Source organism: Coffea arabica, chromosome 11e (assembly GCF_036785885.1).
Source record: "Coffea arabica cultivar ET-39 chromosome 11e, Coffea Arabica ET-39 HiFi, whole genome shotgun sequence".
Taxonomy (NCBI): Eukaryota; Viridiplantae; Streptophyta; class Magnoliopsida; order Gentianales; family Rubiaceae; genus Coffea; species Coffea arabica.
The window spans coordinates 31808804-31823893 of record NC_092331.1 but is presented as its reverse complement, the minus strand read 5'-3'; the positions used below and the strand labels follow the sequence as shown (position 1 = coordinate 31823893).

Below are 15090 nucleotides of genomic sequence, written 5' to 3'. Positions count from 1 at the left end.
ATAGGAAATTTGGATTTCGAAACAAAAAAAAGAGGGGTGCAACACGAGGACTTCCCAGGGGGTCACCCATCCTAGTACTACTCTCGCCTAAGCACGCTTAACTTCGGAGTTCTGATGGGATCCGGTGCATTAATGCTGGTATGATCGCACCCGCCATTTTCCTTTCGCTTTATTCCTTTAAACTACCCAGTCCTGAAAAGCAGTGTGGCTTTTCTAGACCGAAATTCATTTTAAGCGTCAATACAAGCATTTTCCTCTTATCCTTTTATTTATTTACTTTATATTTTTTTGTTATTGATTTGCACCTTATTTTTTTCCCTCATCCCGTAACTCTAAATTATCATGAAATCAATCCTTCACGCTTGCGGTGATACATTTGTGCGACAAATTTGAGCGACGATCCGGGCTTTGATCGAGCCGTACCGTTCCTGATTTGTCTTGCGCCTTCAGACCCGCTTCATGCTTCGACAAGAAGCAAAATATAAAGCAATCGTTCCGACGGAGCTAAATTACTACAGGATAAAGAACGAATAGGAAATTTGGATTTCGAAACAAAAAAGAGAGGGGTGCAACACGAGGACTTCCCAGGGGGTCACCCATCCTAGTACTACTCTCGCCTAAACACGCTTAACTTCGGAGTTCTGATGGGATCCGGTGCATTAATGCTGGTATGATCGCACCCGCCATTTTCCTTTCGCTTTATTCCTTTAAACTACCCAGTCCTGCGAAGCAGTGTGGCTTTTCTAGACCGAAATTCATTTTAAGCGTCAATTCAAGCATTTTCCTCTTATCCTTTTATTTATTTACTTTATATTTTTTTTGTTATTGATTTGCACCTTATTTTTTTCCCTCATCCCGCAACTCTAAATTATCATGAAATCAATCCTTCACGCTTGCGGTGATACATTTGCGCCGACAAATTTAAGCGACGATCCGGGCTTTGATCGAGCAATACCGTTCCTGATTTGTCTCGCGCCTTCAGACCCGCCTTCATGCTTCGACAAGAAGCAAAATACAAAGCAATCGTTCCGACGGAGCTAAATTACTACAGGATAAAGAACGAATAGGAAATTTGGATTTCGAAACAAAAAAAAGAGGGGTGCAACACGAGGACTTCCCAGGGGGTCACCCATCCTAGTACTACTCTCGCCTAAACACGCTTAACTTCGGAGTTCTGATGGGATCCGGTGCATTAATGCTGGTATGATCGCACCCGCCATTTTCCTTTCGCTTTATTCCTTTAAACTACCCAGTCCTGAAAAGCAGTGTGGCTTTTCTAGACCGAAATTCTTTTTAAGCGTCAATACATGCATTTTCCTCTTATCCTTTTATTTATTTACTTTATATTTTTTTTGTTATTGATTTGCACCTTATTTTTTCCCTCATCCCGCAACTCTAAATTATCATGAAATCAATCCTTCACGCTTGCGGTGATACATTTGCGCCGACAAATTTGAGCGACGATCCGGGCTTTGATCGAGCCGTACCGTTCCTGATTTGTCTCGCGCCTTCAGACCCGCCTTCATGCTTCGACAAGAAGCAAAATATAAAGCAATCGTTCCGACGGAGCTAAATTACTACAGGATAAAGAACGAATAGGAAATTTGGATTTCGAAACAAAAAAAAAAGGGGTGCAACACGAGGACTTCCCAGGGGGTCACCCATCCTAGTATTATTCTCGCCCAAACACGCTTAACTTCGGAGTTCTGATGGGATCCGGTGCATTAGTGCTGGTATGATCGCACCCGCCATGTTCCTTTCGCTTTATTCTTTTAAACCACCCCGTGCTGCGAAACAGTGTGGCTTTTCTAGACCGAAATTCATTTTAAGCTTCGATTCAAGCATTTTCCTCTTATCCTTTTATTTATTTACTTTATATTTTTTTTGTTATTGATATGCACCTTATTTTTTTCCCTCATCCCGCAACTCTAAATTATCATGAAATCAATCCTTCATGCTTGCGGTGATACATTTGCGCCCACAAATTTGAGCGACGATCCGGGCTTTGATCGAACCGTACCGTTCCTGATTTGTGTCGCGCCTTCAGACCCCCCTTCATGCTTCGACAAGAAGCAAAATATAAAGCAATCGTTCCGACGGAGCTAAATTACTACAGGATAAAGAACGAATAGGAAATTTGGATTTCGAAACAAAAATGAGAGTGCAACACGAGGACTTCCCAGGGGGTCACCCATCCTAGTACTACTCTCGCCCAAACACGCTTAACTTCGGAGTTCTGATGGGATCCGGTGCACTAGTGCTGGTATGATCGCACCCGCCATGTTCCTTTCGCTTTATTCTTTTAAACTACCCCGTCCTGCGAAGCAGTGTGGCTTTTCTAGACCGAAATTCATTTTAAGCTTCAATTCAAGCATTTTCCTCTTATCCTTTTATTTATTTACTTTATATTTTTTTTGTTATTGATTTGCACCTTATTTTTTTCCCTCGTCCCGCAACTCTAAATTATCATGAAATCAATTCTTCACGCTTGAGGTGATTCACTTGCGCCGACAAATTTGAGCGACGATCCGGGCTTTGGTCGAGAAATACCGTTCCTGATTTGTCTCGCGCCTTCAGACCCGCCTTCATGCTTCGACAAGAAGCAAAATATAAAGCAATCGTTCCGACGGAGCTAAATTACTACAGGATAAAGAACGAATAGGAAATTTGGATTTCGAAACAAAAAAAAGAGGGGTGCAACACGAGGACTTCCCAGGGGGTCACCCATCCTAGTACTACTCTCGCCTAAGCACGCTTAACTTCGGAGTTCTGATGGGATCCGGTGCATTAATGCTGGTATGATCGCACCCGCCATTTTCCTTTCGCTTTATTCCTTTAAACTACCCAGTCCTGAAAAGCAGTGTGGCTTTTCTAGACCGAAATTCATTTTAAGCGTCAATACAAGCATTTTCCTCTTATCCTTTTATTTATTTACTTTATATTTTTTTTGTTATTGATTTGCACCTTATTTTTTTCCCTCATCCCGCAACTCTAAATTATCATGAAATCAATCCTTCACGCTTGCGGTGATACATTTGTGCCGACAAATTTGAGCGACGATCCGGGCTTTGATCGAGCCGTACCGTTCCTGATTTGTCTCGCGCCTTCAGACCCGCTTCATGCTTCGACAAGAAGCAAAATATAAAGCAATCGTTCCGACGGAGCTAAATTACTACAGGATAAAGAACGAATAGGAAATTTGGATTTCGAAACAAAAAAGAAAGGGGTGCAACACGAGGACTTCCCAGGGGGTCACCCATCCTAGTACTACTCTCGCCCAAGCACGCTTAACTTCGGAGTTCTGATGGGATCCGGTGCACTAATGCTGGTATGATCGCACCCGCCATGTTCCTTTCGCTTTATTCTTTTAAACCACCCCGTGCTGCGAAACAGTGTGGCTTTTCTAGACCGAAATTCATTTTAAGCTTCGATTCAAGCATTTTCCTCTTATCCTTTTATTTATTTACTTTATATTTTTTTTTGTTATTGATTTGCACACTATTTTTTTCCCTCATCCCGCAACTCTAAATTATCATGAAATCAATCCTTCACGCTTGCGGTGATACATTTGCGCCGACAAATTTGAGCGACGATCCGGGCTTTGATCGAGCAATACCGTTCCTGATTTGTCTCGCGCCTTCAGACCCGCCTTCATGCTTCGACAAGAAGCAAAATATAAAGCAATCGTTCCGACGGAGCTAAATTACTACAGGATAAAGAACGAATAGGAAATTTGGATTTCGAAACAAAAAAAAGAGGGGTGCAACACGAGGACTTCCCAGGGGGTCACCCATTCTAGTACTACTCTCGCCTAAGCACGCTTAACTACGGAGTTCTGATGGGATCCGGTGCATTAATGCTGGTATGATCGCACCCGCCATTTTCCTTTCGCTTTATTCCTTTAAACTACCCAGTCCTGCGAAGCAGTGTGGCTTTTCTAGACCGAAATTCATTTTAAGCGTCAATTCAAGCATTTTCCTCTTATCCTTTTATTTATTTACTTTATATTTTTTTTGTTATTGATTTGCACCTTATTTTTTTCCCTCATCCCGCAACTCTAAATTATCATAAAATCAATCTTTCACGCTTGCGGTGATACATTTGCGCCGACAAATTTGAGCGACGATCCGGGCTTTGATCGAGCCGTACCGTTCCTGATTTGTCTCGCGCCTTCAGACCCGCCTTCATGCTTCGACAAGAAGCAAAATATAAAGCAATCGTTCCGACGGAGCTAAATTACTACAGGATAAAGAACGAATAGGAAATTTGGATTTCGAAACAAAAAAGAGAGGGGTGCAACACGAGGACTTCCCAGGGGGTCACCCATCCTAGTACTATTCTCGCCCAAACACGCTTAACTTCGGAGTTCTGATGGGATCCGGTGCATTAGTGCTGGTATGATCGCACCCGCCATGTTCCTTTCGCTTTATTCTTTTAAACCACCCCGTGCTGCGAAACAGTGTGGCTTTTCTAGACCGAAATTCATTTTAAGCTTCGATTCAAGCATTTTCCTCTTATCCTTTTATTTATTTACTTTATATTTTTTTTGTTATTGATATGCACCTTATTTTTTTCCCTCATCCCGCAACTCTAAATTATCATGAAATCAATCCTTCATGCTTGCGGTGATACATTTGCGCCCACAAATTTGAGCGACGATCCGGGCTTTGATCGAACCGTACCGTTCCTGATTTGTGTCGCGCCTTCAGACCCCCCTTCATGCTTCGACAAGAAGCAAAATATAAAGCAATCGTTCCGACGGAGCTAAATTACTACATGATAAAGAACGAATAGGAAATTTGGATTTCGAAACAAAAATGAGAGTGCAACACGAGGACTTCCCAGGGGGTCACCCATCCTAGTACTACTCTCGCCCAAGCACGCTTAACTTCGGAGTTCTGATGGGATCCGGTGCATTAGTGCTGGTATGATCGCACCCGCCATGTTCCTTTCGCTTTATTCTTTTAAACCACCCCGTGCTGCGAAACAGTGTGGCTTTTCTAGACCGAAATTAATTTTAAGCGTCAATTCAAGCATTTTCCTCTTATCCTTTTATTTATTTACTTTATATTTCTTTTTGTTATTGATTTGCACCCTATTTTTTTCCCTCGTCCCGCAACTCTAAATTATCATGAAATCAATTCTTCACGCTTGCGGTGATTCACTTGCGCCGACAAATTTGAGCGACGATCCGGGCTTTGGTCGAGCAATATCGTTCCTGATTTGTCTCGCGCCTTCAGACCCGCCTTCATGCTTCGACAAGAAGCAAAATATAAAGCAATCGTTCCGACGGAGCTAAATTACTACAGGATAAAGAACGAATAGGAAATTTGGATTTCGAAACAAAAAAAAGAGGGGTGCAACACGAGGACTTCCCAGGGGGTCACCCATCCTAGTACTACTCTCGCCTAAGCACGCTTAACTTCGGAGTTCTGATGGGATCCGGTGCATTAATGCTGGTATGATCGCACCCGCCATTTTCCTTTCGCTTTATTCCTTTAAACTACCCAGTCCTGAAAAGCAGTGTGGCTTTTCTAGACCGAAATTCATTTTAAGCGTCAATACAAGCATTTTCCTCTTATCCTTTTATTTATTTACTTTATATTTTTTTGTTATTGATTTGCACCTTATTTTTTTCCCTCATCCCGTAACTCTAAATTATCATGAAATCAATCCTTCACGCTTGCGGTGATACATTTGTGCGACAAATTTGAGCGACGATCCGGGCTTTGATCGAGCCGTACCGTTCCTGATTTGTCTTGCGCCTTCAGACCCGCTTCATGCTTCGACAAGAAGCAAAATATAAAGCAATCGTTCCGACGGAGCTAAATTACTACAGGATAAAGAACGAATAGGAAATTTGGATTTCGAAACAAAAAAGAGAGGGGTGCAACACGAGGACTTCCCAGGGGGTCACCCATCCTAGTACTACTCTCGCCTAAGCACGCTTAACTTCGGAGTTCTGATGGGATCCGGTGCACTAGTGCTGGTATGATCGCACCCGCCATGTTCCTTTCGCTTTATTCTTTTAAACCATCCCGTGCTGCGAAACAGTGTGGCTTTTCTAGACCGAAATTCATTTTAAGCTTCAATTCAAGCATTTTCCTCTTATCCTTTTATTTATTTACTTTATATTTTTTTTTGTTATTGATTTGCACACTATTTTTTTCCCTCATCCCGCAACTCTAAATTATCATGAAATCAATCCTTCACGCTTGCGGTGATACATTTGCGCCGACAAATTCGAGCGACGATCCGGGCTTTGATCGAGCAATACCGTTTCTGATTTGTCTCGCGCCTTCAGACCCGCCTTCATGCTTCGACAAGAAGCAAAATATAAAGCAATCGTTCCGACGGAGCTAAATTACTACAGGATAAAGAACGAATAGGAAATTTGGATTTCGAAACAAAAAAAAGAGGGGTGCAACACGAGGACTTCCCAGGGGGTCACCCATTCTAGTACTACTCTCGCCTAAGCACGCTTAACTTCGGAGTTCTGATGGGATCCGGTGCATTAATGCTGGTATGATCGCATCCGCCATTTTCCTTTCGCTTTATTCCTTTAAACTACCCAGTCCTGCGAAGCAGTGTGGCTTTTCTAGACCGAAATTCATTTTAAGCGTCAATTCAAGCATTTTCCTCTTATCCTTTTATTTATTTACTTTATATTTTTTTTGTTATTGATTTGCACCTTATTTTTTTCCATCATCCCGCAACTCTAAATTATCATGAAATCAATCCTTCACGCTTGCGGTGATACATTTGCGCCGACAAATTTGAGCGACGATCCGGGCTTTGATCGAGCCGTACCGTTCCTGATTTGTCTCGCGCCTTCAGACCCGCCTTCATGCTTCGACAAGAAGCAAAATATAAAGCAATCGTTCCGACGGAGCTAAATTACTACAGGATAAAGAACGAATAGGAAATTTGGATTTCGAAACAAAAAAAAGAGGGGTGCAACACGAGGACTTCCCAGGGGGTCACCCATTCTAGTACTACTCTCGCCTAAGCACGCTTAACTTCGGAGTTCTGATGGGATCCGGTGCATTAATGCTGGTATGATCGCATCCGCCATTTTCCTTTCGCTTTATTCCTTTAAACTACCCAGTCCTGCGAAGCAGTGTGGCTTTTCTAGACCGAAATTCATTTTAAGCGTCAATTCAAGCATTTTCCTCTTATCCTTTTATTTATTTACTTTATATTTTTTTTGTTATTGATTTGCACCTTATTTTTTTCCATCATCCCGCAACTCTAAATTATCATGAAATCAATCCTTCACGCTTGCGGTGATACATTTGCGCCGACAAATTTGAGCGACGATCCGGGCTTTGATCGAACCGTACCGTTCCTGATTTGTGTCGCGCCTTCAGACCCCCCTTCATGCTTCGACAAGAAGCAAAATATAAAGCAATCGTTCCGACGGAGCTAAATTACTACAGGATAAAGAACGAATAGGAAATTTGGATTTCGAAATAAAAATGAGAGTGCAACACGAGGACTTCCCAGGGGGTCACCCATCCTAGTACTACTCTCGCCCAAACACGCTTAACTTCGGAGTTCTGATGGGATCCGGTGCACTAGTGCTGGTATGATCGCACCCGCCATGTTCCTTTCGCTTTATTCTTTTAAACTACCCCGTCCTGCGAAGCAGTGTGGCTTTTCTAGACCGAAATTCATTTTAAGCTTCAATTCAAGCATTTTCCTCTTATCCTTTTATTTATTTACTTTATATTTTTTTTGTTATTGATTTGCACCTTATTTTTTTCCCTCGTCCCGCAACTCTAAATTATCATGAAATCAATTCTTCACGCTTGAGGTGATTCACTTGCGCCGACAAATTTGAGCGACGATCCGGGCTTTGGTCGAGAAATACCGTTCCTGATTTGTCTCGCGCCTTCAGACCCGCCTTCATGCTTCGACAAGAAGCAAAATATAAAGCAATCGTTCCGACGGAGCTAAATTACTACAGGATAAAGAACGAATAGGAAATTTGGATTTCGAAACAAAAAAAAGAGGGGTGCAACACGAGGACTTCCCAGGGGGTCACCCATCCTAGTACTACTCTCGCCTAAGCACGCTTAACTTCGGAGTTCTGATGGGATCCGGTGCATTAATGCTGGTATGATCGCACCCGCCATTTTCCTTTCGCTTTATTCCTTTAGACTACCCAGTCCTGAAAAGCAGTGTGGCTTTTCTAGACCGAAATTTATTTTAAGCGTCAATACAAGCATTTTCCTCTTATCCTTTTATTTATTTACTTTATATTTTTTTTGTTATTGATTTGCACCTTATTTTTTTCCCTCATCCCGCAACTCTAAATTATCATGAAATCAATCCTTCACGCTTGCGGTGATACATTTGCGCCGACAAATTTGAGCGACGATCCGGGCTTTGATCGAGCCGTACCGTTCCTGATTTGTCTCGCGCCTTCAGACCCGCTTCATGCTTCGACAAGAAGCAAAATATAAAGAAATCGTTCCGACGGAGCTAAATTACTACAGGATAAAGAACGAATAACAAAATTTGGATTTCGAAAGAAAAAAGAGAGGGGTGCAACACGAGGACTTCCCAGGGGGTCACCCATCCTAGTATTACTCTCGCCCAAGCACGCTTAACTTCGGAGTTCTGATGGGATCCGGTGCACTAGTGCTGGTATGATCGCACCCGCCATGTTCCTTTCGCTTTATTCTTTTAAACCACCCCGTGCTGCGAAACAGTGTGGCTTTTCTAGACCGAAATTCATTTTAAGCTTCAATTCAAGCATTTTCCTCTTATCCTTTTATTTATTTACTTTATATTTTTTTTTGTTATTGATTTGCACACTATTTTTTCCCTCATCCCGCAACTCAAAATTATCATGAAATCAATCCTACACGCTTGCGGTGATACATTTGCGCCGACAAATTTGAGCGACGATCCGGGCTTTGATCGAGCAATACCGTTCCTGATTTGTATCGCGCCTTCAGACCCGCCTTCATGCTTCGACAAGAAGCAAAATATAAAGCAATCGTTCCGACGGAGCTAAATTACTACAGGATAAAGAACGAATAGAAAATTTGGATTTCGAAACAAAAAAAAGAGGGGTGCAACACGAGGACTTCCCAGGGGGTCACCCATTCTAGTACTACTCTCGCCTAAGCACGCTTAACTTCGGAGTTCTGATGGGATCCGGTGCATTAATGCTGGTATGATCGTACCCGCCATTTTCCTTTCGCTTTATTCCTTTAAACTACCCAGTCCTGCGAAGCAGTGTGGCTTTTCTAGACCGAAATTCATTTTAAGCGTCAATTCAAGCATTTTCCTCTTATCCTTTTATTTATTTACTTTATATTTTTTTTGTTATTGATTTGCACCTTATTTTTTTCCCTCATCCCGCAACTCTAAATTATCATGAAATCAATCCTTCACGCTTGTGGTGATACATTTGCGCCGACAAATTTGAGCGACGATCCGGACTTTGATCGAGCCGTACCGTTCCTGATTTGTCTCGCGCCTTCAGACCCGCTTCATGCTTCGACAAGAAGCAAAATATAAAGCAATCGTTCCGACGGAGCTAAATTACTACAGGATAAAGAACGAATAAGAAATTTGGATTTCGAAACAAAAAAGAGAGGGGTGCAACACGAGGACTTCCCAGGGGGTCACCCATCCTAGTACTACTCTCGCCCAAGCACGCTTAACTTCGGAGTTCTGATGGGATCCGGTGCACTAGTGCTGGTATGATCGCACCCGCCATGTTCCTTTCGCTTTATTCTTTTAAACCACCCCGTGCTGCGAAACAGTGTGGCTTTTCTAGACCGAAATTCATTTTAAGCTTCAATTAAAGCATTTTCCTCTTATCCTTTTATTTATTTACTTTATATTTTTTTTTGTTATTGATTTGCACACTATTTTTTTCCCTCATCCCGCAACTCTAAATTATCATGAAATCAATCCTTCACGCTTGCGGTGATACATTTGCGCCGACAAATTTGAGCGACGATCCGGGCTTTGATCGAGCAATACCGTTCCTGATTTGTCTCGCGCCTTCAGACCCGCCTTCATGCTTCGACAAGAAGCAAAATATAAAGCAATCGTTCTGACGGAGCTAAATTACTACAGGATAAAGAACGAATAGGAAATTTGGATTTCGAAACAAAAAAAAGAGGGGTGCAACACGAGGACTTCCCAGGGGGTCACCCATTCTAGTACTACTCTCGCCTAAGCACGCTTAACTTCGGAGTTCTGATGGGATCCGGTGCATTAATGCTGGTATGATCGCACCCGCCATTTTCCTTTCGCTTTATTCCTTTAAACTACCCAGTCCTGCGAAGCAGTGTGGCTTTTCTAGACCGAAATTCATTTTAAGCGTCAATTCAAGCATTTTCCTCTTATCCTTTTATTTATTTACTTTATATTTTTTTTGTTATTGATTTGCACCTTATTTTTTTCCCTCATCCCGCAACTCTAAATTATCATGAAATCAATCCTTCACGCTTGCGGTGATACATTTGCGCCGACAAATTTGGGCGACGATCCGGGCTTTGATCGAGCCGTACCGTTCCTGATTTGTCTCGCGCCTTCAGACCCGCCTTCATGCTTCGACAAGAAGCAAAATATAAAGCAATCGTTCCGACGGAGCTAAATTACTACAGGATAAAGAACGAATAGGAAATTTGGATTTCGAAACAAAAAAGAGAGGGGTGCAACACGAGGACTTCCCAGGGGGTCACCCATCCTAGTACTACTCTCGCCCAAACACGCTTAACTTCGGAGTTCTGATGGGATCCGGTGCACTAGTGCTGGTATGATCGCACCCGCCATGTTCCTTTCGCTTTATTCTTTTAAACTACCCCGTCCTGCGAAGCAGTGTGGCTTTTCTAGACCGAAATTCATTTTAAGCTTCAATTCAAGCATTTTCCTCTTATCCTTTTATTTATTTACTTTATATTTTTTTTGTTATTGATTTGCACCTTATTTTTTTCCCTCATCCCGCAACTCTAAATTATCAAATGAAATCAATCCTTCACGCTTGCGGTGATACATTTGCGCCGACAAATTTGAGCGACGATCCGGGCTTTGATCGAGCCGTACCGTTCCTGATTTGTCTCGCGCCTTCAGACCCGCTTCATGCTTCGACAAGAAGCAAAATATAAAGCAATCGTTCCGACGGAGCTAAATTACTACAGGATAAAGAACGAATAGGAAATTTGGATTTCGAAACAAAAAAGAGAGGGGTGCAACACGAGGACTTCCCAGGGGTCACCCATCCTAGTACTACTCTCGCCCAAACACGCTTAACTTCGGAGTTCTGATGGGATCCGGTGCACTAGTGCTGGTATGATCGCACCCGCCATGTTCCTTTCGCTTTATTCTTTTAAACTACCCCGTCCTGCGAAGCAGTGTGGCTTTTCTAGACCGAAATTCATTTTAAGCTTCAATTCAAGCATTTTCCTCTTATCCTTTTATTTATTTACATTATATTTTTTTTTGTTATTGATTTGCACACTATTTTTTTCCCTCATCCCGCAACTCTAAATTATCATGAAATCAATCCTTCACGCTTGCGGTGATACATTTGCGCCGACAATTTGAGCGACGATCCGGGCTTTGATCGAGCAATACCGTTCCTGATTTGTCTCGCGCCTTCAGACCCGCCTTCATGCTTCGACAAGAAGCAAAATATAAAGCAATCGTTCCGACGGAGCAAAATTAGTACAGGATAAAGAACGAATAGGAAATTTGGATTTCGAAACAAAAAAGAGAGGGGTGCAACACGAGGACTTCCCAGGGGGTCACCCATCCTAGTACTATTCTCGCCCAAACACGCTTAACTTCGGAGTTCTGATGGGATCCGGTGCATTAGTGCTGGTATGATCGCACCCGCCATGTTCCTTTCGCTTTATTCTTTTAAACCACCCCGTGCTGCGAAACAGTGTGGCTTTTCTAGACCGAAATTCATTTTAAGCTTCAATTCAAGCATTTTCCTCTTATCCTTTTATTTATTTACTTTATATTTTTTTTTGTTATTGAATTGCACCCTATTTTTTTCCCTCATCCCGCAACTCTAAATTATCATGAAATCAATCCTTCACGCTTGCGGTGATACATTTGCGCCGACAAATTTGAGCGACGATCCGGGCATTGATCGAGCAATACTGTTCCTGATTTGTCTCGCGCCTTCAGACCCGCCTTCATGCTTCGACAAGAAGCAAAATATAAAGCAATCGTTCCGACGGAGCTAAATTACTACAGGATAAAGAACGAATACGAAATTTGGATTTCGAAACAAAAAAAAGAGGGGTGCAACACGAGGACTTCCCAGGGGGTCACCCATCCTAGTACTATTCTCGCCCAAACACGCTTAACTTCGGAGTTCTGATGGGATCCGGTGCATTAGTGCTGGTATGATCGCACCCGCCATGTTCCTTTCGCTTTATTCTTTTAAACCACCCCGTGCCGCGAAACAGTGTGGCTTTTCTAGACCGAATTTCATTTTAAGCTTCAATTCAAGCATTTTCCTCTTATCTTTTTATTTATTTACTTTATATTTTTTTTGTTATTGATATGCACCTTATTTTTTTCCCTCATCCCGCAACTCTAAATTATCACGAAATCAATCCTTCACGCTTGCGGTGATACATTTGCGCCGACAAATTTGAGCGACGATCCGGGCTTTGATCGAGCCGTACCGTTCCTGATTTGTCTCGCGCCTTCAGACCCGCTTCATGCTTCGACAAGAAGCAAAATATAAAGCAATCGTTCCGACGGAGCTAAATTACTACAGTATAAAGAACGAATAGGAAATTTGGATTTCGAAACAAAAATGAGAGGGGTGCAACACGAGGACTTCCCAGGGTGTCACCCATCCTAGTACTACTCTCGCCTAAGCACGCTTAACTTCGGAGTTCTGATGGGATCCGGTGCATTACTGCCGGTATGATCGCACCCGCCATTAATCCGGCGAACCAAAGGGGTTAGCGGGCTGCCTGCCCAGCTCTCGCCAGGACTACGGATCAGTTCACGTCGATCTAATACGTTCCGGAACATACCCACGCGCGTAAACAAGTCAAAATCACAAAATAAAAAAAATGAAAATCGAAGCCGATGATGAACAGTACCGGCCATGTCCGAATCCGGATACTAGGCCGGGAGTAGCCAAATTTTCTTTTGCCGTTTGAAATACAAGTTAATCAGAAATCCAACCAAATGTCTACCAACCATTAATACATTGCAATTCAACATTTACAACCAATTTGGCATGCCAAAAGCTATTCATCATGGATACACATGTTCGGTTTGCCAATGAAAAGATGAACCCAATACACATTAGGGTTTCATGCAAAGAGCTATTCAACATAGACATATACATGGCTCAATTTGGCAACCAACAAGTATGATCTTCCAAAAATGATCATTTTCCTGTAAGGAAAACAAATGGAACAAAGTGAGCTAAAGCCCAGTGAGCAACTATCACATAAGCAACAAAGATCACTTAAGCATAACCGTTCATTTCAAGTATCCAAATAGGAAGCAAAACAAATCGGTAAAAGGATACGGACGGCTCTCAAGAGCCCATTTCCACGCTTACATTCTTGATCCAATCTCATTGACTCTCCGTCAACGTTTATGAGTACCAACCGTAGAACCCACTTCACTCCCATCCCTTCCACCAAACATACCCCAACCGGGCCCGCACTCCAATCAGTAGCTTTTGGTAATACTCGAGTATACCGGAACCAAGAGTCTCATCACTACAAGATTCCCTAGTACAGTCCCCGTGGCATGTCAATTTTCACGACCAAGCCCTCGCCGGCTCGATTCAATTGACTACCTACGGGGTTGAGCTCAGTAATACAGTAAGGCCGTTGGATATTCGTCCAAACGACACCAAATCAGTTTTCCATGAATGGAATTCAATATCTCATATAGCAAGTGCAGTATTTCAGTAAAACGGTAATCAGTCATTAACGGTATCACAAGGGGTGAGGGCGGTCAAGTACATCCTCACATCAATCAATTCCAATAGCCAAATAAGCCTTCAAGGCATCAAAATCACATATAGCAAAGCCACATTGTAACATTCAAGTGAGTAGTATACTCACCACTCACGTAGGTGAGGTTTCATGCACCGTCGTCCAAAGTACGTCGTGCACTAACGTCACGCCCTAGAACACGTAAACAAATACCATAAGACTCGATAACGAGTCATAAATCCATGCCAATCGCAACCCCAAAAGGGGTTCATATGCATCAACAAGTAGCATAGATAACCAGAAATTCCAGCAATGCACTCACGTGACCTTAACAAAAAAAAAACAGTTTTCGTCCTCCTTTTGCGGTAATGGCACAAAATGCTCTACGCTTATCGGATGAGGGTGTAAGACCCACCATCTCGAAGCTAAAATACAGGGCTACAACAATGTAGAAGGCCACTCAGTCCAAATCCTAGCACAACTAGGTCAAAAATGCAGAATACCAAACCAGAACCGTAATTGCAGGTTTACAAATCACATTATGCTGTAATTAGTCCAACTCAGTCTATACAGGTCCAAATGCATTGATTCCTAAGGAATATGATAGCTAAGACATCAAGCTACATTTCATCAGAAGACACCAACATCCAAATCCAAAGCAATTCCAGTCAAAACAGACGATTACAATCGCAGTTCGCACATTCTGATCACCCAGAATAGCAACAGTAAAAACGACATATCTCACTCTACACTACTCCAAATTCCCTGAAATTTTGCAGACACTTCAAACTCATCAATACCTACAACTTTCATGTTTTGAGAAAAGTCCAATTCGGCCTATAACCCTATGATCCAAAACCGGACAGATTTAGGGGTTATCAACCCTAACTTTTCTCATTTCAATCCAAACCCAAAATTGGTTGCATTTATCACTAATTCACACCTACTAGAGTCTTTATAGACTATTTCCAATCATCAAAGATAGCCACAACATCACATTCATATTAAACCAGAAAATTCCTCAAAAATATAAAAACTTCACCAAATCAACTCAAATCAAGAAATAAATCACACATTCCATCACTCAAGCCACCATTAGGCACAAAATAAGCATCATTAGATATAAGAGGATGTT

General features: G+C 42.3%; 25 non-coding genes across 25 annotated transcripts; all 25 read right to left on the bottom strand.

Annotated features, from left to right (window-relative positions):
* Positions 1 to 33: 33 nt before the first annotated feature.
* LOC140031441 (5S ribosomal RNA) lies at positions 34 to 152 on the bottom strand. The gene has a single exon (XR_011835362.1). It is a non-coding gene; the product is annotated as a 5S ribosomal RNA (ribosomal RNA).
* Positions 153 to 563: 411 nt separating this feature from the next.
* On the bottom strand, positions 564 to 682 carry LOC140031675 (5S ribosomal RNA). Its single transcript, XR_011835598.1, has one exon. It is a non-coding gene; the product is annotated as a 5S ribosomal RNA (ribosomal RNA).
* A 414-nt stretch (positions 683 to 1096) lies between these two features.
* On the bottom strand, positions 1097 to 1215 carry LOC140031674 (5S ribosomal RNA). The gene has a single exon (XR_011835597.1). It is a non-coding gene; the product is annotated as a 5S ribosomal RNA (ribosomal RNA).
* Positions 1216 to 1628: 413 nt separating this feature from the next.
* Positions 1629 to 1747, bottom strand: LOC140031646 (5S ribosomal RNA). The gene has a single exon (XR_011835568.1). It is a non-coding gene; the product is annotated as a 5S ribosomal RNA (ribosomal RNA).
* Positions 1748 to 2158: 411 nt separating this feature from the next.
* Positions 2159 to 2277, bottom strand: LOC140031462 (5S ribosomal RNA). The gene has a single exon (XR_011835384.1). It is a non-coding gene; the product is annotated as a 5S ribosomal RNA (ribosomal RNA).
* A 414-nt stretch (positions 2278 to 2691) lies between these two features.
* On the bottom strand, positions 2692 to 2810 carry LOC140031440 (5S ribosomal RNA). Its single transcript, XR_011835361.1, has one exon. It is a non-coding gene; the product is annotated as a 5S ribosomal RNA (ribosomal RNA).
* A 413-nt stretch (positions 2811 to 3223) lies between these two features.
* LOC140030932 (5S ribosomal RNA) lies at positions 3224 to 3342 on the bottom strand. The gene has a single exon (XR_011834851.1). It is a non-coding gene; the product is annotated as a 5S ribosomal RNA (ribosomal RNA).
* Positions 3343 to 3757: 415 nt separating this feature from the next.
* On the bottom strand, positions 3758 to 3876 carry LOC140031816 (5S ribosomal RNA). Its single transcript, XR_011835741.1, has one exon. It is a non-coding gene; the product is annotated as a 5S ribosomal RNA (ribosomal RNA).
* Positions 3877 to 4290: 414 nt separating this feature from the next.
* LOC140030941 (5S ribosomal RNA) lies at positions 4291 to 4409 on the bottom strand. The gene has a single exon (XR_011834860.1). It is a non-coding gene; the product is annotated as a 5S ribosomal RNA (ribosomal RNA).
* A 411-nt stretch (positions 4410 to 4820) lies between these two features.
* On the bottom strand, positions 4821 to 4939 carry LOC140029914 (5S ribosomal RNA). Its single transcript, XR_011833829.1, has one exon. It is a non-coding gene; the product is annotated as a 5S ribosomal RNA (ribosomal RNA).
* Positions 4940 to 5354: 415 nt separating this feature from the next.
* Positions 5355 to 5473, bottom strand: LOC140031439 (5S ribosomal RNA). The gene has a single exon (XR_011835360.1). It is a non-coding gene; the product is annotated as a 5S ribosomal RNA (ribosomal RNA).
* Positions 5474 to 5884: 411 nt separating this feature from the next.
* On the bottom strand, positions 5885 to 6003 carry LOC140031496 (5S ribosomal RNA). The gene has a single exon (XR_011835418.1). It is a non-coding gene; the product is annotated as a 5S ribosomal RNA (ribosomal RNA).
* Positions 6004 to 6418: 415 nt separating this feature from the next.
* LOC140032100 (5S ribosomal RNA) lies at positions 6419 to 6537 on the bottom strand. The gene has a single exon (XR_011836026.1). It is a non-coding gene; the product is annotated as a 5S ribosomal RNA (ribosomal RNA).
* A 414-nt stretch (positions 6538 to 6951) lies between these two features.
* Positions 6952 to 7070, bottom strand: LOC140032099 (5S ribosomal RNA). The gene has a single exon (XR_011836025.1). It is a non-coding gene; the product is annotated as a 5S ribosomal RNA (ribosomal RNA).
* Positions 7071 to 7481: 411 nt separating this feature from the next.
* On the bottom strand, positions 7482 to 7600 carry LOC140031461 (5S ribosomal RNA). Its single transcript, XR_011835383.1, has one exon. It is a non-coding gene; the product is annotated as a 5S ribosomal RNA (ribosomal RNA).
* A 414-nt stretch (positions 7601 to 8014) lies between these two features.
* Positions 8015 to 8133, bottom strand: LOC140031438 (5S ribosomal RNA). The gene has a single exon (XR_011835359.1). It is a non-coding gene; the product is annotated as a 5S ribosomal RNA (ribosomal RNA).
* A 414-nt stretch (positions 8134 to 8547) lies between these two features.
* On the bottom strand, positions 8548 to 8666 carry LOC140031459 (5S ribosomal RNA). The gene has a single exon (XR_011835381.1). It is a non-coding gene; the product is annotated as a 5S ribosomal RNA (ribosomal RNA).
* A 414-nt stretch (positions 8667 to 9080) lies between these two features.
* Positions 9081 to 9199, bottom strand: LOC140032315 (5S ribosomal RNA). The gene has a single exon (XR_011836241.1). It is a non-coding gene; the product is annotated as a 5S ribosomal RNA (ribosomal RNA).
* Positions 9200 to 9612: 413 nt separating this feature from the next.
* On the bottom strand, positions 9613 to 9731 carry LOC140030661 (5S ribosomal RNA). The gene has a single exon (XR_011834577.1). It is a non-coding gene; the product is annotated as a 5S ribosomal RNA (ribosomal RNA).
* A 415-nt stretch (positions 9732 to 10146) lies between these two features.
* LOC140031599 (5S ribosomal RNA) lies at positions 10147 to 10265 on the bottom strand. The gene has a single exon (XR_011835520.1). It is a non-coding gene; the product is annotated as a 5S ribosomal RNA (ribosomal RNA).
* A 414-nt stretch (positions 10266 to 10679) lies between these two features.
* LOC140031227 (5S ribosomal RNA) lies at positions 10680 to 10798 on the bottom strand. The gene has a single exon (XR_011835148.1). It is a non-coding gene; the product is annotated as a 5S ribosomal RNA (ribosomal RNA).
* A 415-nt stretch (positions 10799 to 11213) lies between these two features.
* Positions 11214 to 11331, bottom strand: LOC140032066 (5S ribosomal RNA). The gene has a single exon (XR_011835992.1). It is a non-coding gene; the product is annotated as a 5S ribosomal RNA (ribosomal RNA).
* Positions 11332 to 11745: 414 nt separating this feature from the next.
* Positions 11746 to 11864, bottom strand: LOC140030940 (5S ribosomal RNA). Its single transcript, XR_011834859.1, has one exon. It is a non-coding gene; the product is annotated as a 5S ribosomal RNA (ribosomal RNA).
* Positions 11865 to 12279: 415 nt separating this feature from the next.
* LOC140030939 (5S ribosomal RNA) lies at positions 12280 to 12398 on the bottom strand. The gene has a single exon (XR_011834858.1). It is a non-coding gene; the product is annotated as a 5S ribosomal RNA (ribosomal RNA).
* A 413-nt stretch (positions 12399 to 12811) lies between these two features.
* LOC140032639 (5S ribosomal RNA) lies at positions 12812 to 12930 on the bottom strand. The gene has a single exon (XR_011836564.1). It is a non-coding gene; the product is annotated as a 5S ribosomal RNA (ribosomal RNA).
* Positions 12931 to 15090: the final 2160 nt, after the last annotated feature.